This window comes from Aplysia californica, unplaced genomic scaffold, assembly GCF_000002075.1.
Source record: "Aplysia californica isolate F4 #8 unplaced genomic scaffold, AplCal3.0 scaffold00262, whole genome shotgun sequence".
Taxonomy (NCBI): Eukaryota; Metazoa; Mollusca; class Gastropoda; order Aplysiida; family Aplysiidae; genus Aplysia; species Aplysia californica.
The window spans coordinates 659,972-671,616 of NW_004797532.1; positions in this window are offsets into that span (position 1 = coordinate 659,972).

The window sequence follows — 11,645 nt, forward strand, 5'->3', positions numbered from 1 at the left end:
GGAAGGATACTCGAAGTCGCTTTCTAAAATATAAAAAATAAAAAACTACGGCAAAACCTCAGCGTTGTAGTGGTAATGTTGCTTTTCCGAGCAACAGCTTAGTAAACTTATGAAAAGGTATGTGTGGGTGGTTGGCTTGTGCTGTGGTGTGGTTTAGCTCTACTTTCCTATCAAACATCCCCTAGATCTATCTTTTCTCTTCCTTTATTTTGATTTTTTGTTTGTTTTTCTTTTTCTTTTCTAATGTTCGGCACTTATTACGATATGGTCGATATTTGTTTCGCAAGAGGCGTAAAACTCCTACTAAAACTAAATAAACTAAACAAAACTTACGCTTTAAAAAAATACAAAAAAACAACAACAACAACAACGACAAAATCACACGAGTTTCTTGCGTATAATTTGATACAGATTTCTTGGACTTTTTCGCGTAGGTAAAAGCTTAACTTAAATATCTCCAGCTAGCTGTATTTCCAGTTAACAGCTTGCGGGGAAAAAAACTGCTTACCTAAGAGATTTTTTAAGGGGGAGGTAGGGGGGGAGGGGTGATATTTTTTACTACTCTATCCTCACAAGTGATTTTCTTATTTTTCTGAGTGCTGTCGTTTGAAGTTTCTGAACCGCACCCCCCTCCCCTCCCGTTTAGTGCGGTACAAGGTGCGTTGCAACGATGAAGCCAACATTTTTTTTATTTTGGAGTTAACACACACACACACACACACACACACACACACACACACACACGCCTATATATATATATATATATATATATATATATATATATATATATATATATATATACATATACATATATATATATATATATATAAATATATATATATATATATACGCACCATGCAATGACTATCCCGAAGAACAGCGACATCAGTTCTATGATCAACTGAGTGACCTTTTAAACTAAACACCGTGGACGACAAAGATAATGTGACAATGTTGGGGGACTTCGGCAGAGTGGAAACAAGGAAGATAACGTGGGAGAGATACATGCGGCCACACAGTGACAGGGAAACAGATCAAAACAGCAATGAAGAAATGCTATTACAGTTTTGTGCAGAACATGAGCTCGTCATATCAAATACCTTCTTCCAACACAAAAGGAGTCTAGTTAAAACTTGATGCAAATGCAATGATCTAAAGATAGCATCACAAATTGATTTTATCCTAGCCTAAAGATCGAAACTGAGAAAAATCAGAGACTCTAGAGTGATTCCCATCTACATCACAGACACTGACCACAGACCAGTCATCATGACTATTGAAACACCAAACTGGAAAAGGCCAGAAGCAAAGAAACGATGAGAAGTCGTAAATCTCAGAAATATAAATGACAATAACAAGGATAAGATACATGAACGTTTGAAAGATGTATTTCACAAATTTCCCCCAAAATTGGGAGACATGGAAGAGGAGTGGAGCCACGTCAAAGCATGAGTGTACAGAGCATTAAGAAGAAGAGTTCGGCACCAGGAAAACAAGAGGGCAGAAAAAGAAAACAACTATATGGTGGAATGTCCAAGTGAAGGAAGCCGTCCAACTGAAGAAAAAGGCATTCAAAAAGTGGTAGAAATCAAAGACGGAGGAAGATTACATCCTATACAGAAAGGACCGCCGCTATACATCAAGGGTAGTAAAAGAAGCTAAGAACAGATCCTGGTCAGTATATGGAGAACAGCTTGTAACAAAATGTAAAGAAAACCCTTGAGAGTTTTACTGGAGAGTTAAAAAAGCATGAGGATGCGGGAAGAACCATTCAACCAAACTGAAATAGTCAATGATAAGTACGGAAAACCCTATTTTCAGAAAGCCAAAGATTGAGGAAAGATAGAAACGCTATTTCCAGGAGCTGCTGAATCCTACAGCAGAAACAACAGCAAACAGCTTCTCACCGAAAGAAACCACTCCAGAACCATCACCACTGTAGAGTGAAACCCAACATGTTATAAAGAATAGCCCCACAAACAAAGCGATAGGCGTTGAAAACATCACAGCAGAAGAGATCAAACTATACGGCCATATCGGAGAACTCTGGCTATCGAGGATATTTAACCTGGCCTGGGCGACAAAAACAACACAGAGCCTTCAGAGGAATTTCCCTTCTCAGCCGTGTGGATATAACGTTTGCCAAGATACTGGAAATGAGAATGAGACCAATTGTAGAGACTCAACTCAATGAATCCCATTTTGGCTTCAGAAAAGGCAAGGGCTGTACTGACGGTTTTTTTGCATTCGGGCAGTTGTATGAGACTGCCATTGGACATGACAAGACCTCAATATCGTCTTCGTGGACCAAGAAAAGGCGTTCGACAGGGTAAATAGATGTCAACTTCGGGAAGTCTTAGAGGTTTTAGTAGCGGTTTTACGGCTCCCGCAAATGCATAAGGTCACATGAGCGCCAAGGGGTGGATGTCAACAGAGAAGTCCTTACAGGGAATCAAACTTACTCTGCTCACCTTTCTAGCTTCTACAGCACAAAGTCTGCTTAGACTATCAAGGTACCCCGGAAACAGCGGGTCACAAGAGTGTGACAAACATACAAAAGAAGTAGAGGAAAATGATGATAGTAGTAAGGATTAGGAAAGAAAAAGGCGCAGTTCCCTGTTGTAGTTCAGGCATAGTTATGAGCATGCCATTGTTCAATCAGCCCATTTACAATTCTACTGTGCATTAGAACATCCCCTGTTTTGGAATGGCAAAAGACACTTCAGTCAGTGGCATCGCCCCGGGGGGTAGTCTTAGAGTAATATGGTGTTAAAGGACAATTGCTCAAGAACATCATGGCACTTTATGAAAACAACCTGTGTCCCATCACGTCTGGGGTGAGACAAGGGTGTGTTCTCTCTCCGCTTCTCTTCATCACTTACATGGATAAGATCATGAAAGCAGCAAATGACAACATCAATGAACTGAGCGAGCTTGTCTTTGCTGATGACCAGAGAACATTAAATACAGATGAAGAGGAAGCACAAAAACACCCCACAAAATTAATTAATGAGGAATGTAAACACCTAAACATGAAAATCTTCATTTCAAAAACAGAAGTTATGAAGGCAAGAAAAACCCAGGGAAACTCAACATCCTTGTTGACGGAACACAACTCCAACAAGTAAAGGAATTTTAATATTTGGGAAGCATCTTCTCACTAGATGGGCGTATGGACAAAGAAAAAGAACTATGAAGGCAAATGCAGTGACCTACCAGCTAGCACCCCTTCTCAGTCACAAGAACATCCCAACTGAAGTGATATCCCCAGCTCATCAATAGAATCTTCATACCAACATTAACATACCAGTGTCAAACATAGTCTCTAAACAAGGCATGAGAAAGGAAAATCAATGCACGCGAAATTAGATGTTTCTGCAAAACCACCAACGTCACCAGAGGAGACCGCATAAGGAACGAGACCATACGTCTACCAGTAGTAAATTTATTAGAATGTCAAAGAGTCAAATGGTTCGGACATCTAACCAGAATGCCCCACAGACAACTAGCGGTTAGAGCTTACAACACCCGCGAATCCGGCTTTAAATAAAGAGGAAGACCAAGAAAGACCTGACTGGATGGGGTTAAAAAGGCCCTGGAACAATATAACTAATTAGCATATCTATCACAGACACCGAAAATAAAGTAAGAACTGAGGAGCAAAAGTGCTCACTTTGTTGCAACTGGCATCTTTCTTCGGGGTTGTTTCATCAGTGGAAAAGAGTAATAGGTTTGTTTGTTTAGTATAGGGTTTTACGGCGCTCGCAACTGCATAGGTCATATGAGCGCGCGGGACACACCTAATATTTTTCAGTTGGTAGGAAATTTGGAATTTTGCCCGGGTGGCGGCCGAAGCCTACTCTTGTCGATTTTAGACCACCAAGGGATCTTTAACGTGCGCAACTTGCACACGGGCCCTCCGAGATTTTTCGCCCTTGTCCGAGAAGGCTAGGTGTAGATCTTTCCTACCAGAAGATCAGGGGTGTGGCAGAAAGACAGCAGTTAGGAGGAGCCAAGGAGTAGCAGTAGAAAGGCTGCAGAAAGAGCCAGGAGCCCAGAGGAGGGGGCAAAGGAGGTGAGGGGGTGGGGGCAGAAAGTGGAAATGAAAGCAGACAACAGAACATTGTTAGAGATCAGGAAAGGATGGGAAAGGAGACAATTTTAGAGAAGAAAATTTTTTGGTCGCTACCCGGAATCGAACCCGGGACCTTTGAATGAGAGGCCAACACCTTAACCTCTAGGCCACGAGAGCCCCCTAGAGTAATAGGTTTGCACTGCTAATACCGTGAGTCGTGGAAAGATGGCGGCGGTGGTGATTATAAGAGAAATAAGACGACAAAAAGGACATATAATAGAGACAATGAATAAAGTTGAAGAGCAGGTAAAGTGGGATGGAGAAGAAAAGAGAGGTACGGTTATGAAAATAAGAGGGGAGTGGGAACACACGAAACCACACACACACACACACACACACACACACACACACACACACACACACACACACACACACACACACACACACACATACACACACACACACACACACACACACGCACACACACCCAGAGAGAGAGAGAGCGAGAGAGAGAGAGAGAGAGAGAGAGAGAGAGAGAGAGAGAGAGCGAGAGAGAGCGAGAGAGAGACAGAGACAGAGAGAGAGAGGGGGCGGGGGCGGGGGGCATGCAGTGGATCCCACAATTCAGTACATAGCATTTTTCGTTCTTGTTCATACGACAGAAAAGAAAGAAATTCTGGATCGGTACTAACAATAGATCTAAGAAACTTTTTCAAGCAAATAATTGCATCAGATACTTTAATAGGAGTCCCAATTTAATTTTTGACTGTGTTAACAACACGAGTCCGGACGCTTCGTACTAGATTTAGGCCCTACGCAATGAAAGGCTTTGGGCAGGGGAAAAAAGGAGGGAGGGGGGAGCTCAGTGAAAAGGAAATACTTGGGTCTAAAAAGTCTCGTTTTCTTTATACTATCGAATGAACTAAGGCACAATGAGAGGTCAGAGATTATAAAACATTACCAAAATTGATTAACTTTTCAAACTGACGTTGCGCTCATATGACCTTAGCAGTTGCGAGCGCCGTAAAACCTTATACTATACTATATACATAAACTGACGTTTAAAAATCACTCAATGATGTATTTCCTTGTCTAGTACATTTCAAACAATGAAGAGAGGGAGCCAAAAACTCAAGGCGAAAAAGTTTGACGTCACAGCTCTGCGCGATGTCACGGTGGAAGGGTTCAGCTAGGTTTTCGCGGATTTGGTTGATAAAAGTGTAAGACTACACTAGCCAAGGTAAGACTTCTACGATAACCATTTAAACGTTTGGTGGAAGAACAAAGAATGGTTTACCAACAAGGGTAGTTTGAAAAAAATATGACGAGAAAATTTATCAAAAATCAATGGTTAAAAATTGTCTATTTTTCAACTTGAAATATTTCGAGACTCATTAGTCGCTCATCGACCTGAAAAAAAGCGTTTTCAAGGCCATCCATAGGTCTTTGAAGACATGTATCGGACTTGAATGTTGGTCCCCTAAATTAAACAAAAATATGGGCAGTTTGAACCCACTGTCGCGATGAGACGTCATGTCCGGAAACAAAACCCTATGGGACTTTCCGAAGCCAAATGACGCTATAGTGAGCGCGTTCACTGAAGTGCCTACTTGAGCGTGGTTTCCCGGGGTTATTATTTCAGGCCTTTGGCGTTTAGATAGAAAACCTTTTAAAAAAGCGTCTAAGTTTTCAAAGAAATTTTTTAACGCAAAATGAGTAAAATGCCGGCTAAAAAAGGTACCAATATAAAGAACAGTTCTTTTTCTATTATTAGAATAGAGTCATCGGCTTGGAATTATTTTGCTTGAATTCTTCTGCGAAACTCCTTGGAGCACTCAGTACTACAATATAGAGCCAATTCGCTCTCCGCGGGGACCAATGCGGCGCAGACCGAGACAACGCTCGGTGTTTTTATTGAAATAACGACAGATCATCGTGTTTGAAGCAATACAATACTGATTTGTAATGATCCCACAGTCTCGCAAAAAAAAGAGGCTTCATTTCCTTGTTATTAAGACAGCGCTCTGTTAATGTAGAGATGTTTGGTGCACTTGGTACTCTTTTATTATCTGTCAATCATGGGGTTGCAGCCAGTTAGTGACTTCAGCAATATTATTTTAAATTGAAACAGCTGCCATTCTCTTAAACATTGACTGAGAGGTAAAAGTATGGTACCAAAAATTCTCAGGAGACATAGGCCTATCATATGAAAACGATAAAGTTGACATACAGCTACTTTGAAAATTTAGGACCTGGTACCAAGTATAATGCTAATATTTTGTTGCATTTGACGTGTTGTCAATTCTCGTTAAAATTTTGTTTTGTCCATAAGGTTTTTTTCTGTGTAAATGAATAGTTTTATACTTCTGTATGTTACCTTTTAGTGGCATAGCCAAGATAACTGCTAAATTTCAAGTCTCTATCTCAATTCTAAGACCCCCCCCCCCCCCATTGCTACGGAAACGTGTTGCTCAACTTCGGAGGTCATTTTTTCCTTTTCGTGTTTCCTCACCTCGCACAATTAAAGGTTCTGTATTTTGGTCAAATATGGTTATATTTACTTCATTCTTGTTTTAAAGTGTAGGGAAAATGTGATAGTTTTCGAAAATAATGTTAACTCAGTTTTGAAATTTCCTACAGATGAATGATATTGACCGGCAGGGACACATTTTCAGTTTCCAAAAGCGACAAAGAGACAACGTAGGGCCTACGTAGATCACGGCTTTTATTTGGAAGACACCAGCTGCAGATATAGTATATAATAACTACAGCCTAAACTCTCTAAAAGTAGAAGTCACCAAACTTCGTCTGCCATTTTCTCGCTAATTTTACGTCTGACACAATAGGCGACCCTTACCCCCCCCCCCCCCCCCCCTTAATAAATCGCAAATATCTCGACTTCTGTTCAAGATAGATGCGGCCTTTTTTTCAGCAAAAACAAGACAAATAATCAGTCTTTAATAATGTTATAGACCTACCATAATACAGTGGAAACCTGGTATAACAGGGATGGTGGGAGTAGAGAAAACGTCCTGTTATATCCGATCCCTGTTAAATCCGATATGCAAGGAAAGTGAGCATTTGTGGACTAATCCAGCTGTACTTATTCATGGGTAGTTTCCCTAGCCACAAGTACCCATGAACAGGGGTTTTGGCACCGACTTTCTCCTCGCGTCCTTAAAACCACATCAGAAGAGCTTGGTCCACAGCATCTACAGCGGGTAGTCTCATCTTCTTTCGATCCAGAGCAAACTTTTCATTTGAGTATGCTGCCACTATCTTCTCTCTATCCTTGATAATGGTGGGAATCGACCCTTGTGGAATGTCGAACTGACGACAAATCTCTGCCAGTAGAGCTTGCTTTTTGTGAACAGTCTGGATTATTTCGTAATTTTTGTCAATTGAAAGGCATTTTCTCTTGCGCTTGACATCGTTGGTGACCATAATGAAAGAAGTAGGCTTAGATCTAGGCCGACCGGTCGTCCCCCCCCCCTCTCTCTCTCTCTCTCCCTCTCTTTCTCTCTCTCTCTCTCCCTCTCTTTCTCTCTCTCTCTCTCTCTCTCGCTCTCTCTCTCTCTCTCTCTCTCTTTCTCTTACTTTTTGCACATTGTTAACGAGCCTTTGTCCCTGCTATAACCGGTTGGGCTCCGATGAGGCCCTGTTATTGCTGATAACTTTTAATAGAGACAAAGAGTAGGAAAAAACGGGGATTTTAAACATCCCTGTTATTACCGGATCCCTGTTATTTCCGGGCCTGTTATATATGGTTTCCACTGTACATGTACTCCATTGCCTAAAAATTGACGAGCGCCAGTCGTGACACAGATAAATGATGTTATACCCCCACCGACACTCTTTATATCACATTTTTTAATGCATAAGAGGCAGGTACCTTCTTCAAGCATGTTCGTCTGGAACAGCCCGAGTTGTGTGGCCTACAAATACTGCAATCGGTGGTTATCTTGCGAAAAGCAGAAGCATGGAGATACCTTTGAAATATCTACCCCTAAGTAGAAATCAACCTCACTTCTTTTGCCAACCAGACGAAGCGTCTCGTCTAAATCTAATAAATATTTATTTACAGTCGCAGTCCAGTAGGCCTACGGTACGTTCAACATTGTATTTTTAACGTTCCGTCATTACACAACAAATGTAAAAAAAATAAATAAATAAAGCTGGTGTCCGAATAAAGCTTAACTTTTATTTTGAGAGCGCGAACTGGAAAAGAAATGTGTTTGGTCCGCTGTTTGCCTGAAACAGCTTTAATTAAGTCTTAGTGGCCGCCTAGCCTATTTTAACAAAACATTATTATATACATGTATTTTTTTTAATAAAATATATAGGGCCTATATAATAGTAATGAAATGACCTCCCAATCGCTACGGAACCACCTTCGAGAGAGGAAATTGCTGCAGCTATAACAGCACTGAAGGCCCACAAGGCAGCTGGTCCCGACCATATACCACCGGAAGCCCTTAAGGCAGATAAAGATACATCAGTGGAAATTCTCCATGCTCTATTCGAAAAGGTTTGGCAAGAAGAGGAAATACCATCAGACTGGAAGGAAGGCCACCTAATCAAGCTGCCAAAGAAGGGAGACCTCAGCAATTGTAACAACTACCGAGTCATAACACTCCTGTCCATACCTGGGAAAGTCTTTAACAGGATACTCAAGGAGAGAATCAAGCTGGCTACAGTTGAGAAGCTCCGAGGAAACCAGGCTAGGCAGGATTCCGCAAGAACCGATCATGTGTAGACCAGATCGCTACCCTACGTATCATTGTTAAGCAATCGCTTGAATGGAATTCACCACTAGTGGTCAACTTCATTGATTATGAAAAGGCGATTTGACAGCGTGGACAGGGAAACTCTGTGGAAACTCATGCGGCATTATGGAATACCTGACAAAACAAAATTGTCAAGCTTGTGAAGACTACTTATGATGGAACAAACTGCCAAGTTTTCCACGACGGACAACTCTCAGAACCATTCCAGGTACAGACAGGAGTGCGACAAGGATGCCTACTCTCACCTTTTCTCTTCATACTTTGAAATTGACTGGATCATGAAGGAAGCCACCAGAGGTAAGCGCAATGGAATACAGTGGATCCCTTGGCAGCAGCTGGACGACTTGGACTTCGCCGATGACCTTGCACTGCTCTCTCACACACATGCTCAAATGCAAGAAAAGACCAAGGAACTCAACAGCCTATCAAGGAGTGTTGGCCTACGTATACACCCGGCCAAGTCGAAAGTAATGAAGCTAGGAAAAGTGTCAAGCCCTGCTGTGACAGTGGAAGACAATCCCCTAGAAGAAGTGGACTCCTTTTACTTACCTTGGACGTGTCATCGATGGTAAAGGTGGAACTGAGGCAGATGTAAAAGCAAGAACCGCTAAGGCAAGGTCAGCATTCAAGCAAGTACCAAAAGTCTGGAAAGCAAGCAACATCTCACTGCTCACCAAGATTCGACTGTTTAATTCCAATGTCAAGTCTGTGCTCCTCTACGGCAGCGAAGCTTGGAAGACATCAAAGATAATGTGCTGAATAAAGTCCAGACTTTTATCAACAGATGTATGAGGAGTATCATCAGAATTAAGTGGCAGGATAGAATAAGAAATGAAGAGCTATGGGAAAGGACAAGACAAAAGGATGTAGAAGTAGAAATAGGACTAAGAAAGTGGCGTTGGGCGGAACACACCTTCAGAAAGCCCAGCGGAAACATTACAAGACAGTCACTGCAATGGAACCCACAGGGATCACGAGGCAGGGGTAGGCCACGAGAGACATGGAGGAGATGACTGTGTGGAAAGGGACATGAGAGAGATGAAGCTCACTTGGAACAATCTAGGAAGGATGGCCCAGGATAGAGATAAATGGAAGGAGCTTGTAAGTGGCCTATACCGGAGATGACTAGTGAGAGATATTTCACTCGTCAGCTGGCCTTTCTTCGCATCATGTTATTTACGCGAGATCGGTGACGCAGTGCCTCGTAACTATGTCACGCCGTACATTTCATAGTCTGTCCCTCTCAAAGTAACTTCCCCTTGTTATTTCCTATAGGGACAGAAGGAGGAGCGAGGAGTCAATACGTCGGAAGTAGTAGTGTATGGTGAAGTTGGTCACTAAAATGTGCGCATAATTAATCAATTCATCAAATTTAAGCTCCAGTGAAGGAAGAGGAAGCAGAGTTAAAAAAAAACTAGTTTTAGTAAGAGTTTTACGGCACTTGTAGATGCTGCGTTGCAACAATAAGGTCATATAAGTGTCGAAGAATAGATGCATGATAAAACAGGAGGAGGAGGAGAGATAAGGACCATAGGTGCTTGGATAGGAAAGAAGGAGTAAACCACACCAGGGCACACGCCAACCACCCACGAAGAAGAAGAAGCAGAAGCAGAAGCAGAAGCAGAAGCAGAAGCAGAAGCAGAAGCAGAAGAAGCAGAAGAAGAAGCAGAAGAAGAAGAAGAAGAAGAAGCAGAAGAAGAAGCAGCAGAAGAAGAAGAAGAAGAAGAAGAAGAAGAAGAAGAAGAAGAAGAAGAAGAAGAAGAAGAAGAAGAAGAAGAAGAACAAGAACAAGAACAAGAACAAGAACAAGAACAAGAACAAGAAGAAAATGACAAAAAAAGGAGTAGAAAGAAGAAGAATAGAAAAGATTTGGCGTATTGTGGGCACTAATGCAATGAGATGCGGCCAGGAATAAGGAGAGGGGACGTGACCAAGCCAGGCCAATAATTATACCGACCGAGAGGAAACAGGCAGTAAGATAAAAAAAATTTAATTTTAATCAAAATATTGACTAGAATTACTAGAATGTTCTGACTCCATCTTTCATGAGTGGATGAGGGTATGGCGTGACGGTAAAGAAAGAGAAATGGTGTTAAAAACCCATTCAGACAAACCCTCTCGCTTAATTTACTATGAAAACAATAAGGCATAAGGTGATTCCTTGATGATGATGATGATGATACATGTATAATAGTAATAGGTAGGCCCCATATTTATGTATCAAATGTACCTCCTCTTTATTTCAATTGTTATGTACTAGGTTGCATTTTGATGTAGTATTCAAGCGAACACCGCTCTTGAGCTGAACTTAATGAAAGGTACTTCTTGGGATAGCCGAAGTATGATTTATGAAATTGATGACTGTCAGAAAAAAAGATAACACGACACCTAGCTTACTATTCCAAGGTCTCCCCAAGGAGTTTAGAACTACTTTTAATCTCCTTGGGTCTCCCCTGAAACTTCTCTGTCGATTTGAGTATATTTTTTTTTTATAAAGTAGGCCTATTATAGAGCTTTTATTATGACAGAGAAATTCCTTTTAGGCAACCAAAAATGGCAAAAATCGAACCGATTCGAATCGAATAGGAATAGTGGCCTCCGCTCGTGTATAAAGCTCTTCAGCCCCGCGTTCCCAAACCTTTCCCAAATTTGAAATTGCCACTCTGCATTAAGCCTCTATTTGCCAAGACAAGATCAAGCCCTCAAACTTCAAGCCAAGTTCAAGCTAAGATTATAATTTTTCAAGAGTGACGTCCCGTGTCCCCGGTTTATTTTGACAATCA